Below are 17,645 nucleotides of genomic sequence, written 5' to 3'. Positions count from 1 at the left end.
GGTGATAGTGGATCGCTTGACGAAATCAGCACATTTCTTGCCTATCCGTGAAAAGGATCATACAAGCAAATTGGCTGAAATTTACATGAGAGAAATTGTCACTCGCCATGGAGTACCCCTCTCGATTATTTCTGATAGAGATGGAAGGTTCGTATCAAGGATATGGCAATCCTTCCAGGAAGCTTTTGGCTCGAAGCTGAATATGAGCACCGCGTTTCACCCACAGACCGACGGCCAAAGTGAGCGGACGATTCAGACATTGGAAGACATGCTGAGAGCATGTGTGATGGATTTAGGCGGTAGCTGGGATAAGCATTTACCCTTGGTTGAGTTTTCATACAACAACAGCTACCACACCAGTATTGGTGCCGCGCCATTCGAAGCTTTATATGGGCGCAAGTGCAGGTCGCCGCTCTGTTGGTCTGACGCAGGTGATAGACAACTGGTAGGTCCCGATGTAGTTCAGGAAACTACAGATAAGATCGCGCAAATCCGAGATCGCATTAGCGCGGCTCGTGATCGCCAGAAGACCTATGCAGATCTGAAAAGGAAACCTCAAGAGTTTGAGGTTGGGGATATGGTTTTGTTGAAGGTATCACCCTGGAAGGGTGTAGCACGCTTTGGGAAGCGTGGGAAGTTGAATCCACGCTACATTGGTCCTTTTAAGATTTTGGAGAAGATTGGAACAGTAGCATACAAGTTGGATCTACCTGCCGAGCTGAATAACGTTCACGATACATTTCATGTATCCAATCTAAAGAGGAGTCCAACTCAAGTTAACGTTGCCATTCCTACCGACGAGATTCATATTGATGACACGCTCCACTTCATTGAAGAACCTGTTGAGGTCACGGATTGGAAGGTTAACAAGACCCGCCGGAGCAGTGTCAAGCTCGTCAAAGTTCGCTGGAATGCTAGACATGGTCCTGAATTCACCTGGGAGCGTGAAGACCGAATGAAAGAGAAATACCCCCACCTGTTTCCTAAGAACCCTGCTTCTTCAAGCAGAACCTAAATTTCGGGACGAAATTTATTTAACGGGGGGAGAATGTGACAACCCTCACAAAACCAGGTATCCGTACGACTTAATTAATTATTAATTGCTGCCTAATTACTGTGCTTTACTGAGTTTGCTGATAAACTGCTACTTGATTGTTGATACTTGTACATATCTGCATCATACTTTGATATTCCTGTCACTACACTACTTATTTACTGAACCTTAGTGACAAACATGATGCACAAAAGCACAGTAGCACTAAACGGATACACAGTGAACTTGCTGGTATAGCCAGCATCAGGCAAACACTGCCTCTAAAGGCCTGAATGAGCCAGAATTATTTTACTACACCCATAGTGTGTGTAGGGATACAAGGGTTGTATGATTACGTCTCTAGGAATAAGATATAGAGATTTGGACGTGCCTAAAACGAACTTTAAGCACAAAACACAGCACTTTTATCAACACACTAGCTTCTAGCTAAGTAATAAAGTGCCAAAATATGAGGAATTATTCCCGACACTTTGCAGAATAAATTGTGTCGCTAAAGATATTATTTATGACGCTTAACGGATATCTTAAGCACTTTAACGGATTACTATCCGACCGAACAACCGGACAATACCCGGAACATAAAAATATTGCCAAAATTAATATTGGTACTTTTCTGAGCCAGTTAGGGTCCCTGATTACCCTAACACCCGCTTTTAATGCACTAAAACAACTAACGAGGTTAGTACCTTAAAGTAACGCACTTAACCAAACTAAACCGTAACTGAACGATTGGAAACGAACCGAGCACCTTTACTTCTCAATGGAATCGGCCAACTAGTGGGACCCGGGGAGTACACCTTTATTATTTTATATTGGATTGCACGAGGATCGAGACGACTTTCTCTATAAATACCTCACTACCTCTCACACACACAAACACACACTTCACCTCACCACCACTCCCTCTCCCTCTCCCTCCTCTCGGCCGAGATCACCACCACCCCCACATCCGTTTTTCGGTTCAAGTCTTGACATTCCAAGGGCATACAAGTGTCGGTGGTTACGTACAACGGAGCTCGGAACAAACGGAACGCGGAGGACCTCTACCGTTTGCTATTATCCACGCAGTTTTTGACTAGTTTCTTCCCTAGCCCCGAGCTAGAGGTATAACGTTTAAAACTCATTCTTGGTCATGTCTAAAGTGGTTAAAAAGATATTTGTCGGTTGAATGTCGGTAACCCGCTTAATGGAACTTTAAAGTTTGCTAAAACGTGAATATCGTTGGTTAAAAGCTCAAAACGCGTGTAAATGTCGTAGTACTTGAATATGTTGATTAATATGGCCTGATCTACGATGTGGTGGCTCTCATCATCGTTTAACCCGACTTTGTTCGGATCGCGTATCTTGACATACACTTGTTTCTTGTGTACAAGGGTTAAAAGGTGAAACTCCACCACACGGGAAACATGAACTTGTGTAAAAATGTTTTAACATGAAAAATAGTATTTAAAACAAGCCGATCTACGTATGTACAAGTGGTATATTCGTAGGACCGGGTGTCGAGAAAATCATGTTTTTATAAAAATAGATAAAGTGTTAACAAACACGATTTCTATAAACTACAAGTGTAGAAACACTTGTAGAATAAAAGATCCGACAAAATAACAATGTTCACAAAAATTGTCGGGAAGTTGTAAGAAGTGATTTGTCCCAAAAACGAGGTTTTTGCAAGACTAAGTTATGTTATATATAGATCCACTAAAAATAACGAGATCTACACCGGAGATTTTGTAAAAACTACAAGTTCATGAAACAACGCGGTTTTACATTCTAGTCTTCTATTTGATGTGTTGAAAATTGATTTGGTTGATTTGATAAATTGTTGAGATGATTTGTAAAAGAAAATGATACGCTTGAAAGCGTGGCCACCTCCAGTTACAGGGGAAACTCTGGCGAAATTTTCTAAAAATCCAACACTTAGAATTATTTACAAGTGTTAGACTACTTTGACATGTTTTCAAAAATATATTTCGCCACAACCTTATTTATAAATAATCGGAGGTGGGATTTTCACAAAACTAAAAGTGATAAATATTTATTCGGTAAATATATTTTGTCACCTCACTGTTTATGATTATTTTGTGAAAATGTATAAATATTATTTTTAGAGTAAAAATAATATTTACTAACCTTGTCAAGCCCGAAATAATACAAACGCCTTCACGGCAAACATATAAGTTACAACGGTAATTTCTATTACCACCTAATCACCAAAACGTAACTTACGCTTTATTCGGAAGTGTTCATAAGCACGTATATTGTCAATATATTATTTTGGGAAAATATTATGAGAAAAAGGAAATATATTATTTTTGAGAAAAATAAATATATTTTGAAATAAGAAATAAAATATATTAAGTGGGACTTAATAAAATAATATAAATACACATGTATTTAAATCCCCCATCCTTGGGAAGGAGAATGCGTATCAAATATATACACGGAACGGTTGCCTAACTGTTTCCAATGATGTAAACTATGAAGCTAAAGCACGGCCATCCGTCTAATAGAATTAGCACATGTAGGTCGTTGCACAGCACTTGGATATTGGATTGCTTGATTTTGTGACGCGCTCACTGTGAGTTCATGTCCCCCTTTTCTCTTAACTGTTTTCAGTTTTATAAACTGCGGGGGTGAAATACATGTTACAATGATTATGGATATGTTATACATGGTATGATTAGCATAAGGAGGGTTATTACTTAGATCATGTGAGTGGGTAGGCAGAAACTTGAGGCCATTAATCCTCGTTGAGGACCGAGGGACAGGAGCGGTAGATCTATCTGGGTGTAGCGAGCCCAGCCTCAGGTCCAGCATAACGGACCTCGGGGTGACTTAGTGCCCGACGCATAAATCCGCTAGGTTTGAGTCATCCCTACTTGCACTTCACACATATCAGTGGACTTGCAACCCATTGGTGATCTCTTTTATTTCCTTATTTGCTACATACCAGGGTTTTTGATAAAGATAAAGGTTTATTTACTCATTTTCGCATGAACTCGCTCAACATTATTGTTGATTTTTCAACTTACATGTATTTCAGGGAATTAAGGATCTGGCACGGTTTAGCAGGATTTCCCGCTGCATTTAGATTCAGAGTCATCCGGGTTCAAGGTTTATGGCTCTTTCCTGGACAAGCCATAGCCTCTGAACCATGTTTATTTATGTTGCATTATGGTAGTGGTTGTACTGTTAAGACAAGTAATGGTTGTTGGGTGTTTACCCATTTAGACAATGTTTGACAATTTTATTTTCAATGGATGACTTTGCATGATTTTAAATTCATATAGCTTGTTATGGTTAAGCTATGGTATTAAGAAGTCACACCAAATTAACCACGCTTCCGCAAAGCCAGGGTGTGACAGGGTATGAGGTTATGCTTGCAAAACGGCTTGAAAGCAATGTCAAGTTTGGAATAGGTCATAGAAAATATGATGAACTTGTAAACACTACTGAAAAACAAGCTGGTTCAACTGAGATAATACCAACCAACAAAAATGGCCAAGAGGTTAAAATAACCGACAAACTTGGTAACAAAATTGCTCTGGAAAGATCTGTGGGATCCTCAACTTTTGAGGAAATTGAGAAATACCAATTTAAACCCACATGGTCTGATGAGTGTGATATCCTGGAAAACTTCAAACCAATGGATTTCATAACCACTGATGGTGTAAAAACTCCAAAATCAAGAATCATTCCAATCAAAGATATCCCAACAGAGGTTCAAAACTCTGTTGCAAAGGAATCTGAGAAAAGGAAGAAAAGAGAAAAGATTAAAAACTTGTTTTGTGATTTTTGTGAAAAGAGGAATCATCTAACAAAAGAGTGTTTTCATCTAAAAGCACATGATCTAAACAAAACAAATATCATTGTTCATGCTGAAAGATGCACCATTTGTGGTAAAAATAACCACAAAACTAAGGAATGTGTGTATCTCAAAAACTTTGATGAAAAGAAGAAAGAGTACACTGCAAAAACATCCTTAAGTTCATCAGCATCATCTGTTAAGTTCACCAAGAAACAACCACTGTTCGTCCCTGTCCAAACTGCTGTCACAAAACAGTTGAACCAAACATCTGTTCAAAGGGATGTGCAGGTGACAAATGAACCTCCTGCCAATCATTTCATAAAAGGCAAACAAAAAGCATCATACCAAAGGCTTCCACACGTTTATGAGGCTTACAAAAAGCCCTCTAAACCTAAAGTGAACAGGTATCCTTTTGGTTATCAACAGATGATTGGTCAAGACCCCCAACAGTGGTTAGAGAAAAACATTCTCAAAAATGTTCAAACCTATGTGCTAACCACTGTCCATACATCTGCCTCCATCCCAGACACTGTTGAGACCCCATCCAAAGCCCTGTTGGCTTTGGAGACTTTTATGAACTAATCCTTTTACTTCATGTGCAGGGAGCTTCTGCATGCTTAGATAGTCTTTGGTATGTAGATAGTGGAGGCTCCAGGCACATGACAGGATGTAAAGCCCTTCTTCAAGATCTCAAAATTCATGGAGGGGGTGATATATCCTTTGGTAATAATAGTAAAGGAAAGGTTCTGGGGTCTGGTACAGTAAAGTCTGGAAATGTAAAATTTGAAAATGTCAATCTTATTGACAATCTAAAATTCAACCTCCTGAGTGTGTCTCAAATGAGTGATAAAGGGTTTGGCTCATTCTTCACAAAGGATTGTTGTAGGATTGTTGGACCAGAAATGGTTAGTAAGATTGAAGCAATAATCAAGAAAGGCACAACAAAACTTGTTGCTCAAAGAAGTGGCAATGTTTATGTTGTTGACATGTCAAGAGAGTGTCCCAGAGCTGATGCCTATCTGTTCTTAGCTGCCTCTAACAAAGAGACAGACCTTTGGCACAGAAGACTGGGGCACACAAATCTTAAGACCATCACTGAAATCTCAAAAAATGGCCTTGTAAGAGGTCTACCACAAAAAATGTTTTCATGTCCTGAGCACTGCATTTCCTGTTTAAAAGGAAAACAGCACAAAAGCTCTTTCAAGTCCATTGAAGAGTCCAAAACAACCCAGTGTTTGCAAATGCTGCACATGGATTTGTTTGGCCCGGTTCAAGTCATGAGTCTTATGACACCTGTGTCACTTCAATCATCAAACAAATGCCAAACCAATGAAATATTGTATTTCATACTTGGTATTTGTAAAAATATGTGTATCGTTTGCACATATCAATTCTTGTCCGATTTCAAACTCTAAATCGCTTTCTGAAAGGTTATACGCGCACTGATGCGTAAATATAACCAGTTTAATGCAACCAACACTCCGGAATAGTGAAATAGGCTTAACATACCTTAAATAACCTCCATATAACTTAGAAATAAGTTTTGGATGGTTTGGTGTGTTGAAATCAAGTTTGTTCGATCGCAGTGACTAATTGTGTCAAACTGCGAAACTATACCGATTCGTATAGTAACGAACCTTCCGGAACTTGATCATAAGTTAAATATGCCCTAAATATCCTTTAAATATCTTAGAAATAGGCTTTGAGGTGTTTGGTGCGCAAAAACAAACTTTTGGTCATTCAGGGACTAAAAGCGTCAAAAAGTGCATAAGTTTGCGTTTTCACGCATATCTTACGTTCTGAATACATCCGGACATCCAAAAATTTATGCAAGCATTAAAATATTTTATTTTAGTGTTTGGCATAAGAAAATTCCATTCGTCGCTTGATTTGGATCGTTTTTGCGTTCGTTACGACTTCCGTCGTAATTAACCGAACAACGCAACCGTACGACCAAATGAACCGACATCCGAAATATTTTTGAATATGTTTTGAGTTCCCTATACTTTAACTTCATTTTAGAGCCTTGAAATGAGGTTAACGGGGCTTAAACGTGTCAAAAATGAGCAGAAACGCATGTTTCTGAAGTTCAGGGACCAAAATTTACATTCTGCCATAGTTATCTTAGGAAGGGACCAAAATGAAAAATCTAAATTCCAGCTTGTTCCAGCTGTTCCCCTCATTTGCACATGGTTTTAATGAAACTATGGGCTCCCATGGTTTCACAAAACCATGGGCACATGTGTACGGATGAGATCGAAGCTCGTTTTACGATTAACGATCCTAACGGTTCTAGATTTCCTATATATACCCACCATGTCTTCACTCATTTCCTCACATTTGATCTGATTTTGTTCTCACAGTTGGGGTTTTTATACTCCATACCTGAGAATAATCAGATCAAATCTTGCGGGGACCTTCTGTAAGAATTCTTTCGTTCTTTTCTTTCGTTTTTCGCTTACAAGTCAAACTGCGTTTGACTTTCTGCATTGACCAGTTTATGGTCAATGAGAAGTTCGGTTGAACTTCATAACGTGAGCGTAATCACGATGGTTATAGTCCTGAGTGACTATACCTACTGATTACCACGTTATCTAGGCTCAGTGACGAGTCGTAGCTTCGGCCAAAATACGTATTCTCGCATATTTTGTAACCAAGCTACCTTTAGGTATCAAAACCGTTTGTTTTGATACCAAACCTGTTTTCTAACTTTGTTAAACATGTTTCGACATGTTTAGCTCATCACTTTTAGTTTAGTGCTTGTGTAGAGTCGTAAGTCAAGCGGACTAAACACCCGCTTAGACTTTCGAACACGACCCGTTTAGTCGATCTTTAGGATCCGACCAAACATGTTTAGTGACCACAGTTGCATAGGGAATGATCTTCCGAGGTTATACCTTATGGTCACTTCGTTTAAGTAGTTGTATGATAGGTAGTTTATATGCCTTAGGTAAATTACCAAAATACCCTTTTTATGCATAATGGATATTTAAGCATATGTAACCCAAACTTTTGTCACGTAGCTAATTATGTAACATATTTAAACATGTTTTGGCATATAATACTTGTCATAGGGCTAGTTAGACGTCTCGAACGCGCATTGCGCGCGCGACGCGTTAAAGTAGCGTAAGCTACCTTAATGGATCATAATGGGTCGAAAGCACTTAGGATAGGTTTCCTTTTAGTATGTAGGCCTTGTTAAACCATATCATATGAGTTCCCACACTCATTTGGTTTACGAGACCTCATACTATCCAATCTCCCGATTTAGGTCCGGTTTATTTATGTAGTTATCTATATTAGGTGTCGTTTGATTCCGTGCTCCCTATAGCTTTGCTTGGTAGTTGGTCAAAGACTTCTAAGCACTCTCAAGTGAGTACATAGCTCCCTCTTTTACTGTTTTCAACTGTTTTGGGGTGAAGCATGTGTACCTATCTGTTATTTTCATGATTTCAAAGTATAATTGATTATAAATGTTAGTACTTATCTTTTGACAAACTAAATGACTATCTATTGTTTAAACACTGATTTTTCAAAGATTATAAAAATTAATTGTTGGAATAGTACTTATTTTTGTTCACCAGACCGGTTGGTAGTATGATATAGCGCTATAGGATTTGACACCCCATTCCTGTTGTCATGGAATGTCTGAAACCAATTTGTTGCTCCATCCAAATAGGGATTGCCTTTGTGGTATTTCTATAGTCTCAAAGTTGTATTTTGATGCACTAGGTCTGATTGAATTCTTAAATCACATTATTTTTGTATATTAAGTTATACTCCCAAAAGTATAGTTTGATATGCTCTCATATGGGATATTGTACAAAAACCAACATATATTTTGTTAATCATTAAAACATAGTTTGATATGTTATCCTCATAATCCAAAGCATAGTTTTAATATGTTATTTTCAACCCAAAACATAGTTTAATATGTTATTTGTAAATCCAAAGTATACTTTTGATATACTACTGAAAACTTATTTATTTTACCAACTAAAGTATGGTTAATATACTATTTACTTAATGACTGGTTTTTGGTTAGTGTTTAGATAACGGGACGGGTGTAATGTGATGAAAACATGGTAGATACGTCGCTGGTACTTCTTATATATAAGTGTTTTCATCGCATTACATACCGTGGCGTTATTTAGTACACTTGGGTTAACGATTTTGGAACTGAAATGTATTTTAATATATTACTTATTCGACTTTCTAAAAAACCAAGGTATATTTTTATTTATACTATGAATCCTTTATTCAAAACATTGTTTTTCAAACAATATATTTTTATACAAACTTATTCTATTTACTTATTTAATTTCCTATGCATTATTATTTTATATCATCTGATTTCTTATAAATGATTTATAAAAGAAAACCTTTTACAAGGATCATGACTACTTTTCTTAAAACATTTTCTTTAAACTTATAAGTCATGAATCCTAAATCAATAAAACCTATGTATCTCACAGGCATTTTTATGCTGACGTACCTATTTTTACACATGTTTCAGGTATTGCTCTGTGATGATTGATGATATATGCTACACTTAGGATGGACTCGTGCCCTAGCGACTTTAAAACTTGAAAGATAATAGTTGTACTTATTTGATTGTATTAAAACAATGAGTTCATTTATTCAATAAAACAAAATTATTTATTCCATGGTTGTGAAACAATGATTCTGTTACAACACTCCCTGACGTTTCCGCCACGTTTTGTTGTTTTACGTGGTCGGGGTGTGACAGAAAAGTTGGTATCAGAGCCAATGGTTATAGGGAATTAGGTTATTAGTAATGCTTTGACCTAGACTATAACCTTCCTAGGACCCTAACACAAGTTATCTTGTGTTTAGTTTTAAAATAATACCGTCACTTATTCTTAGGTGACAACCACAATAAGAACACAAATTTCTATCCCGCTTTGAAAACTAATCATCTGTTCTAGGATGATTTATTATATGGTTTTGAACCCTTTAAGTTTTCAAAATCCCGTCAAAGGTTGGTCTAAATAATGTGAACACGTGCAAACTGGAAGGGTGGATGCCTGTACCCTGAGTTTTCTGTCTAAGGCTAGAGTGTTCGTACAAATCCGCAGTATCGGACCAGTCACTCTTACCTGGGAACTCTTGGGGTGAGTGTCCACTTATAGGCGAGCATGTCTTCGCGATACATTATTTTTGACCCATTTACTTTGATTAAACTCTGTGTGTCGTTTGTTGCTTTGTAGTAACAAACAAATGACCACCATCTTTGCTTTCATCAATTTTGTTTCATCTCATTCTTTTCGTCTAATCCTCTCATTTGTTTTCCTTCCTGTTTCCTCTTTTAGAATTCCTCCTCGACGCGAAAATCCGCTCTCAAATGCCGAAATGGCAGATATTCTGGCTCAGCACATGGCTGCCGCACTCCCAAACATTATAGCTCAAGTGAACCAAGCCAACAACAACCAGAATGTTCCCTGCAATTTCAAAAGTTTCAATTCAGCTAACCCCCTCAAATTTAGCGGTTCTGAAGGAGCAACTGGGCTCCTACAGTGGTTCGAAAGCATTGAAAGTACGTTTCGTGACGTTCAGTGCCATGAAAATCGGAAAGTCGAGTTTGCATCTAGTGTATTTCAGAAGAGGGCTCTAACATGGTGGAACAGAATTATGAGGGACCGTGGTGCTGAGGTCGCATTAGCACAAACTTGGGCTGAGCTTAGGGCTCTTATGATGAGGGAGTTTTGTCCTCATCATGAATTGAGGGCTTTAGAAAGGGAATTTGATGACCTGAAGCAAGACAGCGGTGAGCATCGCGATTATACTGACCGCTATGAGGAATTGAGCCTGCTATGTCCTGCTATGGTTACACCTGTGGATAAGGCGATTGAGAAATATATTGATGGTCTTCCTGACCTAGTTCAGGATATTGTTACTGGCAGCAACCCTACTACTGTCAGACAAGCCATTGAATTGTCTGCCACCTTAACTGAATCCCACATCAGGAAGAAAAAGCTTTTTCGAAAAGGCGACCCAAGACCATCCGACAAGACTGCTCAAGTTGAGCCGAAGGAAAAGCAGGTTGAAGGATCCAAGAAGAAGTAGCGTAAGGCTTCTCAAAACTGCGCCATCACTGCGCAAGAGAAACAGGTTGCACCAAACCAGCCAGCACAACCTTGCAAAAGGCAAAACTATGTTGGTACCGCACCTTTGTGCAACAAGTGCAACCGTCATCATCTGAAGCAGGAGCAGTGTCACAAATGTACCCACTGTGGGCGGTTGGGACATTTGATCAATGTCTGCCGTTATGCAAATCAAGCTACTGTAAACCCTGCTGCTGTTCAAGCACGGTTCCCACCGGGGTCATGTTATAACTGTGGTGACCTTACTCACTACAGAAACAATTGCCCAAGACTTGTTAACATACCTCCAGCACGTGGACGGGTGTTTAACATCAATGAGGCAAATGTAAACAATGATGCAGCAGAGAACAATTAGTGTTTTGTTATTTCCTCTAGTTGTTATCTTTTGACATTTAAAGACAAGTCAGTTGTTATATAAATAAAAATTCGTCATTTTTATTTTTACAAAACTGATGCGATTGTGTGAATGTTTGATACGATCTTATAACAACACAAAGACAAACTACTCGTGTGGTTCTGTCATTATTATGATCACTTGTGATCTCTCCAAGAACCTTAAACGCTCGTTTCTTTTAAGAAACAAAGCCAAACTCCTGTTGAAGATCCTTCTATCTCCATAGATAGATTCTTAAAATGATTAAAGTGCCAAATGAAATCCACGGATTGGATTCCAGGGGTGCTTTAATTATCTATGCCCAAAGATAACAAATTAAAGATCAAGTTAACTAATTATGTGATTATGTGCTTATATGTTCTCTTATATGTTTTGTGTTTTTATGTGATCCATCCAAAATCCTCGTAGAATCTTCCATATCTCATGTGAGGGATTCATAGTAGGATATCCAAAAGTACTATCTTAAATCCTTAATGGACTTCTATGTTGTAGTAAAGTCCCTTGGGTTTTAAAGTACTATTCTATAACTGGACCCCTTGAGTGGTCTAGTTAAACAAATTGATTTGAAAATCTGGTTAGGAATATCATGTGATGATATAATTGAAAAGATCCCTTAAGTGGTCTATTTAAGGAGATCGTACGACGGTCTAGTTAAGGAGATCATGTGTTGGTCTAGTTAAAAAGATCGTTCATTGATCTAGTTAAAAAGATCCTTTGGTGGTTTAGTCAAGACGCTTCATGTTTATTCAATTGATTTTTCCCCTACGCATTATGAAATGAACTGTGCGGACTGTGCAAGGAATTACGTAATTATGGAGGCCTACATAATTATGGAATTCAGTGCACAGAAACCACAGCAAGTTTTGTTATGTGTTAAGACCTATAGTAACAAAAGTAATGATACGGGAGAAGTCTTGGACTTTGACCGATGTCATTTTATCTTACACTCCCCAAATTCTGATTTCATGCACACACAAGTTTCCTATGATAAGTCTTCATGAGAAACGTTCTCCTGTCCATAGTTTGAAACTCCATGTTTTGCTGCTACAAGGACTTCACTTTGAAGGTTGACAATTTCGCTAAAAATCCTAAACATGGCCCAGAGTTTTACTTAAGGGTTCAATGGATTTATTTGAAAGCGGAACCGTCACAGCTGTCTTCACAAAGTTTCCTCTAGAATTAAATTTCGGGACGAAATTTCCTAAAGTAGGGGAGACTGTGACACCTGTGTCACTTCAATCATCAAACAAATGCCAAACCAATGAAATATTGTATCTCATACTTGGTATTTGTAAAAATATGTGTATCGTTTGCACATATCAATTCTTGTCCGATTTCAAGCTCTAAATCGCTTTCTGGAAGGTTATACGCGCACTGATGCGTAAATATAACCAGTTTAACGCAACCAACACTCCAGAATAGTGAAATAGGCTTAACATACCTTAAATAACCTCCATATAACTTAGAAATAAGTTTTGGATGGTTTGGTGTGTTGAAATCAAGTTTGTTCGATCGCAGGGACTAATTGTGTCAAACTGCGAAACTATACCGATTCGTATAGTAACGAACCTTCCGGAACTTGATCATATGTTAAATATGCCCTAAATATCCTTTACATATCTTAGAAATAGGCTTTGAGGTGTTTGGTGCGCAAAAATAAACTTTTGGTCATTCAGGGACTAAAAGCGTCAAAAAGTGCATAAGTTTGCGTTTTCGCGCATATCTTACGTTCTGAATACATCCGGACATCCAAAAATTTACATAAGCATTAAAATATTTTATTTTTGTGTTTGGCATAAGAAAATTCCATTCGTCGCTTGATTTGGATCGTTTTTGCGTTCGTTACGACTTCCGTCGTAATTAACCGAACAACGCAACCGTATGACCAAACGAACCGACATCCGACATATTTTTGAATATTTTTTGAGTTTCCTATACTTTAACTTCATTTTAGAGCCTTGAAATGAGGTTAACGGGGCTTAAACGTGTCAAAAATGAGCTGAAACGCATGTTTCTGAAGTTTAGGGACCAAAATTGACATTCTGCCATAGTTATCTTAGGAAGGGACCAAAATGAAAAATCTAAATTCCAGCTTGTTCCAGCTGTTCCCCTCATTTTCACATGGTTTTAATGAAACTATGGGCTCCCATGGTTTCACAAAACCATGGGCACGTGTGTATGGATGAGATCGAAGCTCGTTTTACGATGAACGATCCTAACGGTTCTAGATTTCCTATAAATACCCACCATGTCTTCACTCATTTCCTCACATTTGATCTGATTTTGTTCTCTGGTTGGGGTTTTTATACTCCATACCTGAGAATAATCGGTTCAAATCTTGCGGGGACCTTCTGTAAGAATTCTTTCGTTCTTTTCTTTCGTTTTTCGCTTAAAAGTCAAACTGCGTTTGACTTTCTGCATTGACCAGTTTATGGTCAATGAGAAGTTCAGTTGAACTTCATAACGTGAGCGTAATCATGATGGTTATAGTCCCGAGTGACTATACCTACTGATTACCACGTTATCTAGGCTCAGTGACGAGTCGTAGCTTCGGCCAAAATACGTATTCTCGCGTATTTTGTAACCAAGCTACCTTTAGGTATCAAAACCGTTTGTTTTGATACCAAACCTGTTTTCTAACTTTGTTAAACATGTTTCGACATGTTTAGCTCATCACTTTTAGTTTAGTGCTTGTGTAGAGTCGTAAGTCAAGCGGACTAAACACCCGCTTAGACTTTCGAACACGACCCGTTTGGTCGATCTTTAGGATCCGACCAAACATGTTTAGTGACCATAGTTGCAAACGGAATGATCTTCCGAGGTTATACCTTATGGTCACTTCGTTTAAGTAGTTGTATGATAGGTAGTTTATATGCCTTAGGTAAATTACCAAAATACCCTTTTTATGCATAATGGATATTTAAGCATATGTAACCCAAACTTTTGTCACGTAACTAATTATGTAACATATTTAAACATGTTTTGGCATATAATACTTGTCATAGGGCTAGTTAGACGTCTCGAATGCGCATTGCGCGCGCGACGCGTTAAAGTAGCGTAAGCTACCTTAATGGATCATAATGGGTCGAAAGCACTTAGGATAGGTTTCCTTTTAGTATGTAGGCCTTGTTAAACCATATAATATGAGGTCCCACACTCATTTGGTTTACGAGACCTCATACTATCCAATCTCCTGATTTAGGTCCGGTGTATTTATGTAGTTATCTATATTAGGTGTCGTTTGATTCCGTGCTCCCTATAGCTTTGCTTGGTAGTTGGTCAAAGACTTCTAAGCACTCTCAAGTGAGTACATAGCCCCCTCTTTTACTGTTTTCAACTGTTTTGGGGTGAAGCATGTGTACCTATCTGTTATTTTCATGATTTCAAAGTATAATTGATTATACATGTTAGTACTTATCTTTTGACAAACTAAATGACTATCTATGGTTTAAACACTGATTTTTCAAAGATTATAAAAATTAATTGTTGGAATAGTACTTATTTTTGTTCACCAGACCGGTTGGTAGTATGATATAGCGCTATAGGATTTGACACCCCATTCCTGTTGTCATGGAATGTCTGAAACCAATTTGTTGCTCCATCCAAATAAGGATTGCCTTTGTGGTATTTCTATAGTCTCAAAGGTGTATCTTGATGCACTAGGTCTGATTGAATTCTTAAATCACATTATTTTTGTATATTAAGTTATACTCCCAAAAGTATAGTTTGATATGCTCTCATATGGGATATTGTACAAAAACCAACATATATTTTGTTAATCATTAAAACATAGTTTGATATGTTATCCTCATAATCCAAAGCATAGTTTTAATATGTTATTTTCAACCCAAAACATAGTTTAATATGTTATTTGTAAATCCAAAGTATACTTTTGATATACTACTGAAAACTTATTTATTTTACCAACTAAAGTATGGTTAATATACTATTTAATTAATGACTAGTTTTTGGTTAGTGTTTAGATAACGGGACGGGTGTAATGTGATGAAAACATGGTAGATACGTCGCTGGTACTTCTTATAATAAGTGTTTTCATCGCATTACATACCGTGGCGTTATTTAGTACACTTGGGTTAACAATTTTGGAACTGAAATATATTTTAATATATTACTTATTCGACTTTCTTAAAAACCAAGGTATATTTTTATATATACTATGAATCTTTTATTCAAAACATTGTTTTTCAAACAATATATTTTTATACAAACTTATTCTATTTACTTATTTAATTTCCTATGCATTATTATTTTATATCATCTGATTTCTTATAAATGATTTATAAAAGAAAACCTTTTACAAGGATCATGAATACTTTTCTTAAAACATTTTCTTTAAACTTATAAGTCATGAATCCTAAATCAATAAAACCTATGTATCTCACAGGCATTTTTATGCTGACGTACCTACTTTTACACATGTTTCAGGTACTGCTCTGTGATGATTGATGATATATGCTACACTTAGGATGTACTCGTGCCTTAGCGACTTTAAAACTTGAAAGATAATAGTTGTACTTATTTGATTGTATTAAAACAATGAGTTCATTTATTCAATAAAACAAAATTATTTATTCCATGGTTGTGAAACAATGATTCTGTTACAACACTCCCTGATGTTTCCACCACGTTTTGTTGTTTTACGTGGCCGGGGTGTGACAAGTCTCAAAAAGAAGAGATATTGTCTGGTTATTATTGATGACTTTTCTAGGTTTACATGGACTTTCTTTTTGCACTCAAAAGATGAAACTGCAGGCATTTTGCAAGACTCTGTGACACAGGTTGAAAAGTAATTTGACCTTCCACTAAAAGTCTTCAGGAGTGACAATGGCACAGAATTCAAAAATAAGGAGTTGGATGCCTTCTGTGTGAAGAAAGGGATTGTAAGGCAGTACAGCATCCCTAGAACACCAGAGCAAAATGGGGTTGTTAAAAGGAAGAACAGAACATTGATTGAGGCTGCCAGAACCATGCTTGCAGATTTAGGTTTGCCATTAACTTTTTGGGTAGAGGCAGTAAATACTGCTTGCTATGTCCAAAACAGAGTTTTAATCAACCCCAGGCACAAAAAGACTGCTTATGAAATTCTGTATAAAGTCAAACCACTGATCTCATACTTTAAAGTATTTGGGTGCTCATGTTTTATCTTGAATTTAAAAGATTCCATCTCAAAATTTGCAGCCAAAGTAGATTGTGGTTATCACCTGGGATACTCAACCACTGCTAAGGCCTACAAAGTGTTTAATACACGGACCAAGGCAGTGGAGGAGACTTTGAATGTAAAGTTTAATGAACTTTCATCAATGAAAATCCCAGCAAATCCTGCTGATTTGTTTGATCTTGATAAATTCACTTTTGAAAATACTGCTGTCAAGACTAACAGTGCAGGGTTATCAGAGGATTCATCACTAGACTATGGATATGATATCATCATTCCTCAAAAGTCTGCTTCAATGGGAAGAGCATCAGGTGTTCAAAACAGTTGTCAAAGCTCACCCACTGCTACCTCAATAGTTGTTGACCAAAGTAGCCTCTTAACCCCTGCTTCTACCTCATCAAACACTGCTGACAAAAGTCCTCAAACAGTGGATCAAAGTCAGCAGGTGTCCACACCTTTACCTCCAATGCCACCACCTTTTGAAGCCACTGCTGGGTCATCAAAGTCACCAGCAGTGGTTAGCTCAGATGATACACATCTGCAGCCCTCACCACTCAATGCCATTATTCCATACCAAGGAGAGCTCATCTTCTTGAAATCTCATCCACCAGATCAAATCATTGGCAACATCAATGAAGGGGTGCTTACAAGAAAGCAATCCCAAAACATTTGTCTTTTTGCTGGATTTCTATCACTCCATCAGCCAGTCAAGTACCAAGAGGCACTGAAAGACAACAGCTGGGTAGAAGCCATGCAAGAAGAGCTCCAACAGTTCAGAAGACAACAAGTATGGGAGCTTGTACCACTGCCAGAGAATGTAAGTCCTATTGGCACAAAGTGGGTCTTCAAAACAAAACTGATGAAAGGGGTATTGTTGTCAAGAATAAAGCCAGGCTTGTGGTTCAAGGTTACAGACAAGAAGAGGGTATTGATTATGATGAAACATTTGCTCCTGTAGCAAGACTTGAAGCTATCAGACTCTTTCTAGCCTTTTGCTGTCAACCACAATATCAAGGTGTACCAAATGGATATTAAATGTGCATTCCTCTATGGTAAGATTCAAGAAGAGGTATATGTCTGTCAACCTC

This window comes from Helianthus annuus, chromosome 7, assembly GCF_002127325.2.
Source record: "Helianthus annuus cultivar XRQ/B chromosome 7, HanXRQr2.0-SUNRISE, whole genome shotgun sequence".
Taxonomy (NCBI): Eukaryota; Viridiplantae; Streptophyta; class Magnoliopsida; order Asterales; family Asteraceae; genus Helianthus; species Helianthus annuus.
Note: the sequence above shows the minus strand (reverse complement) of the source record.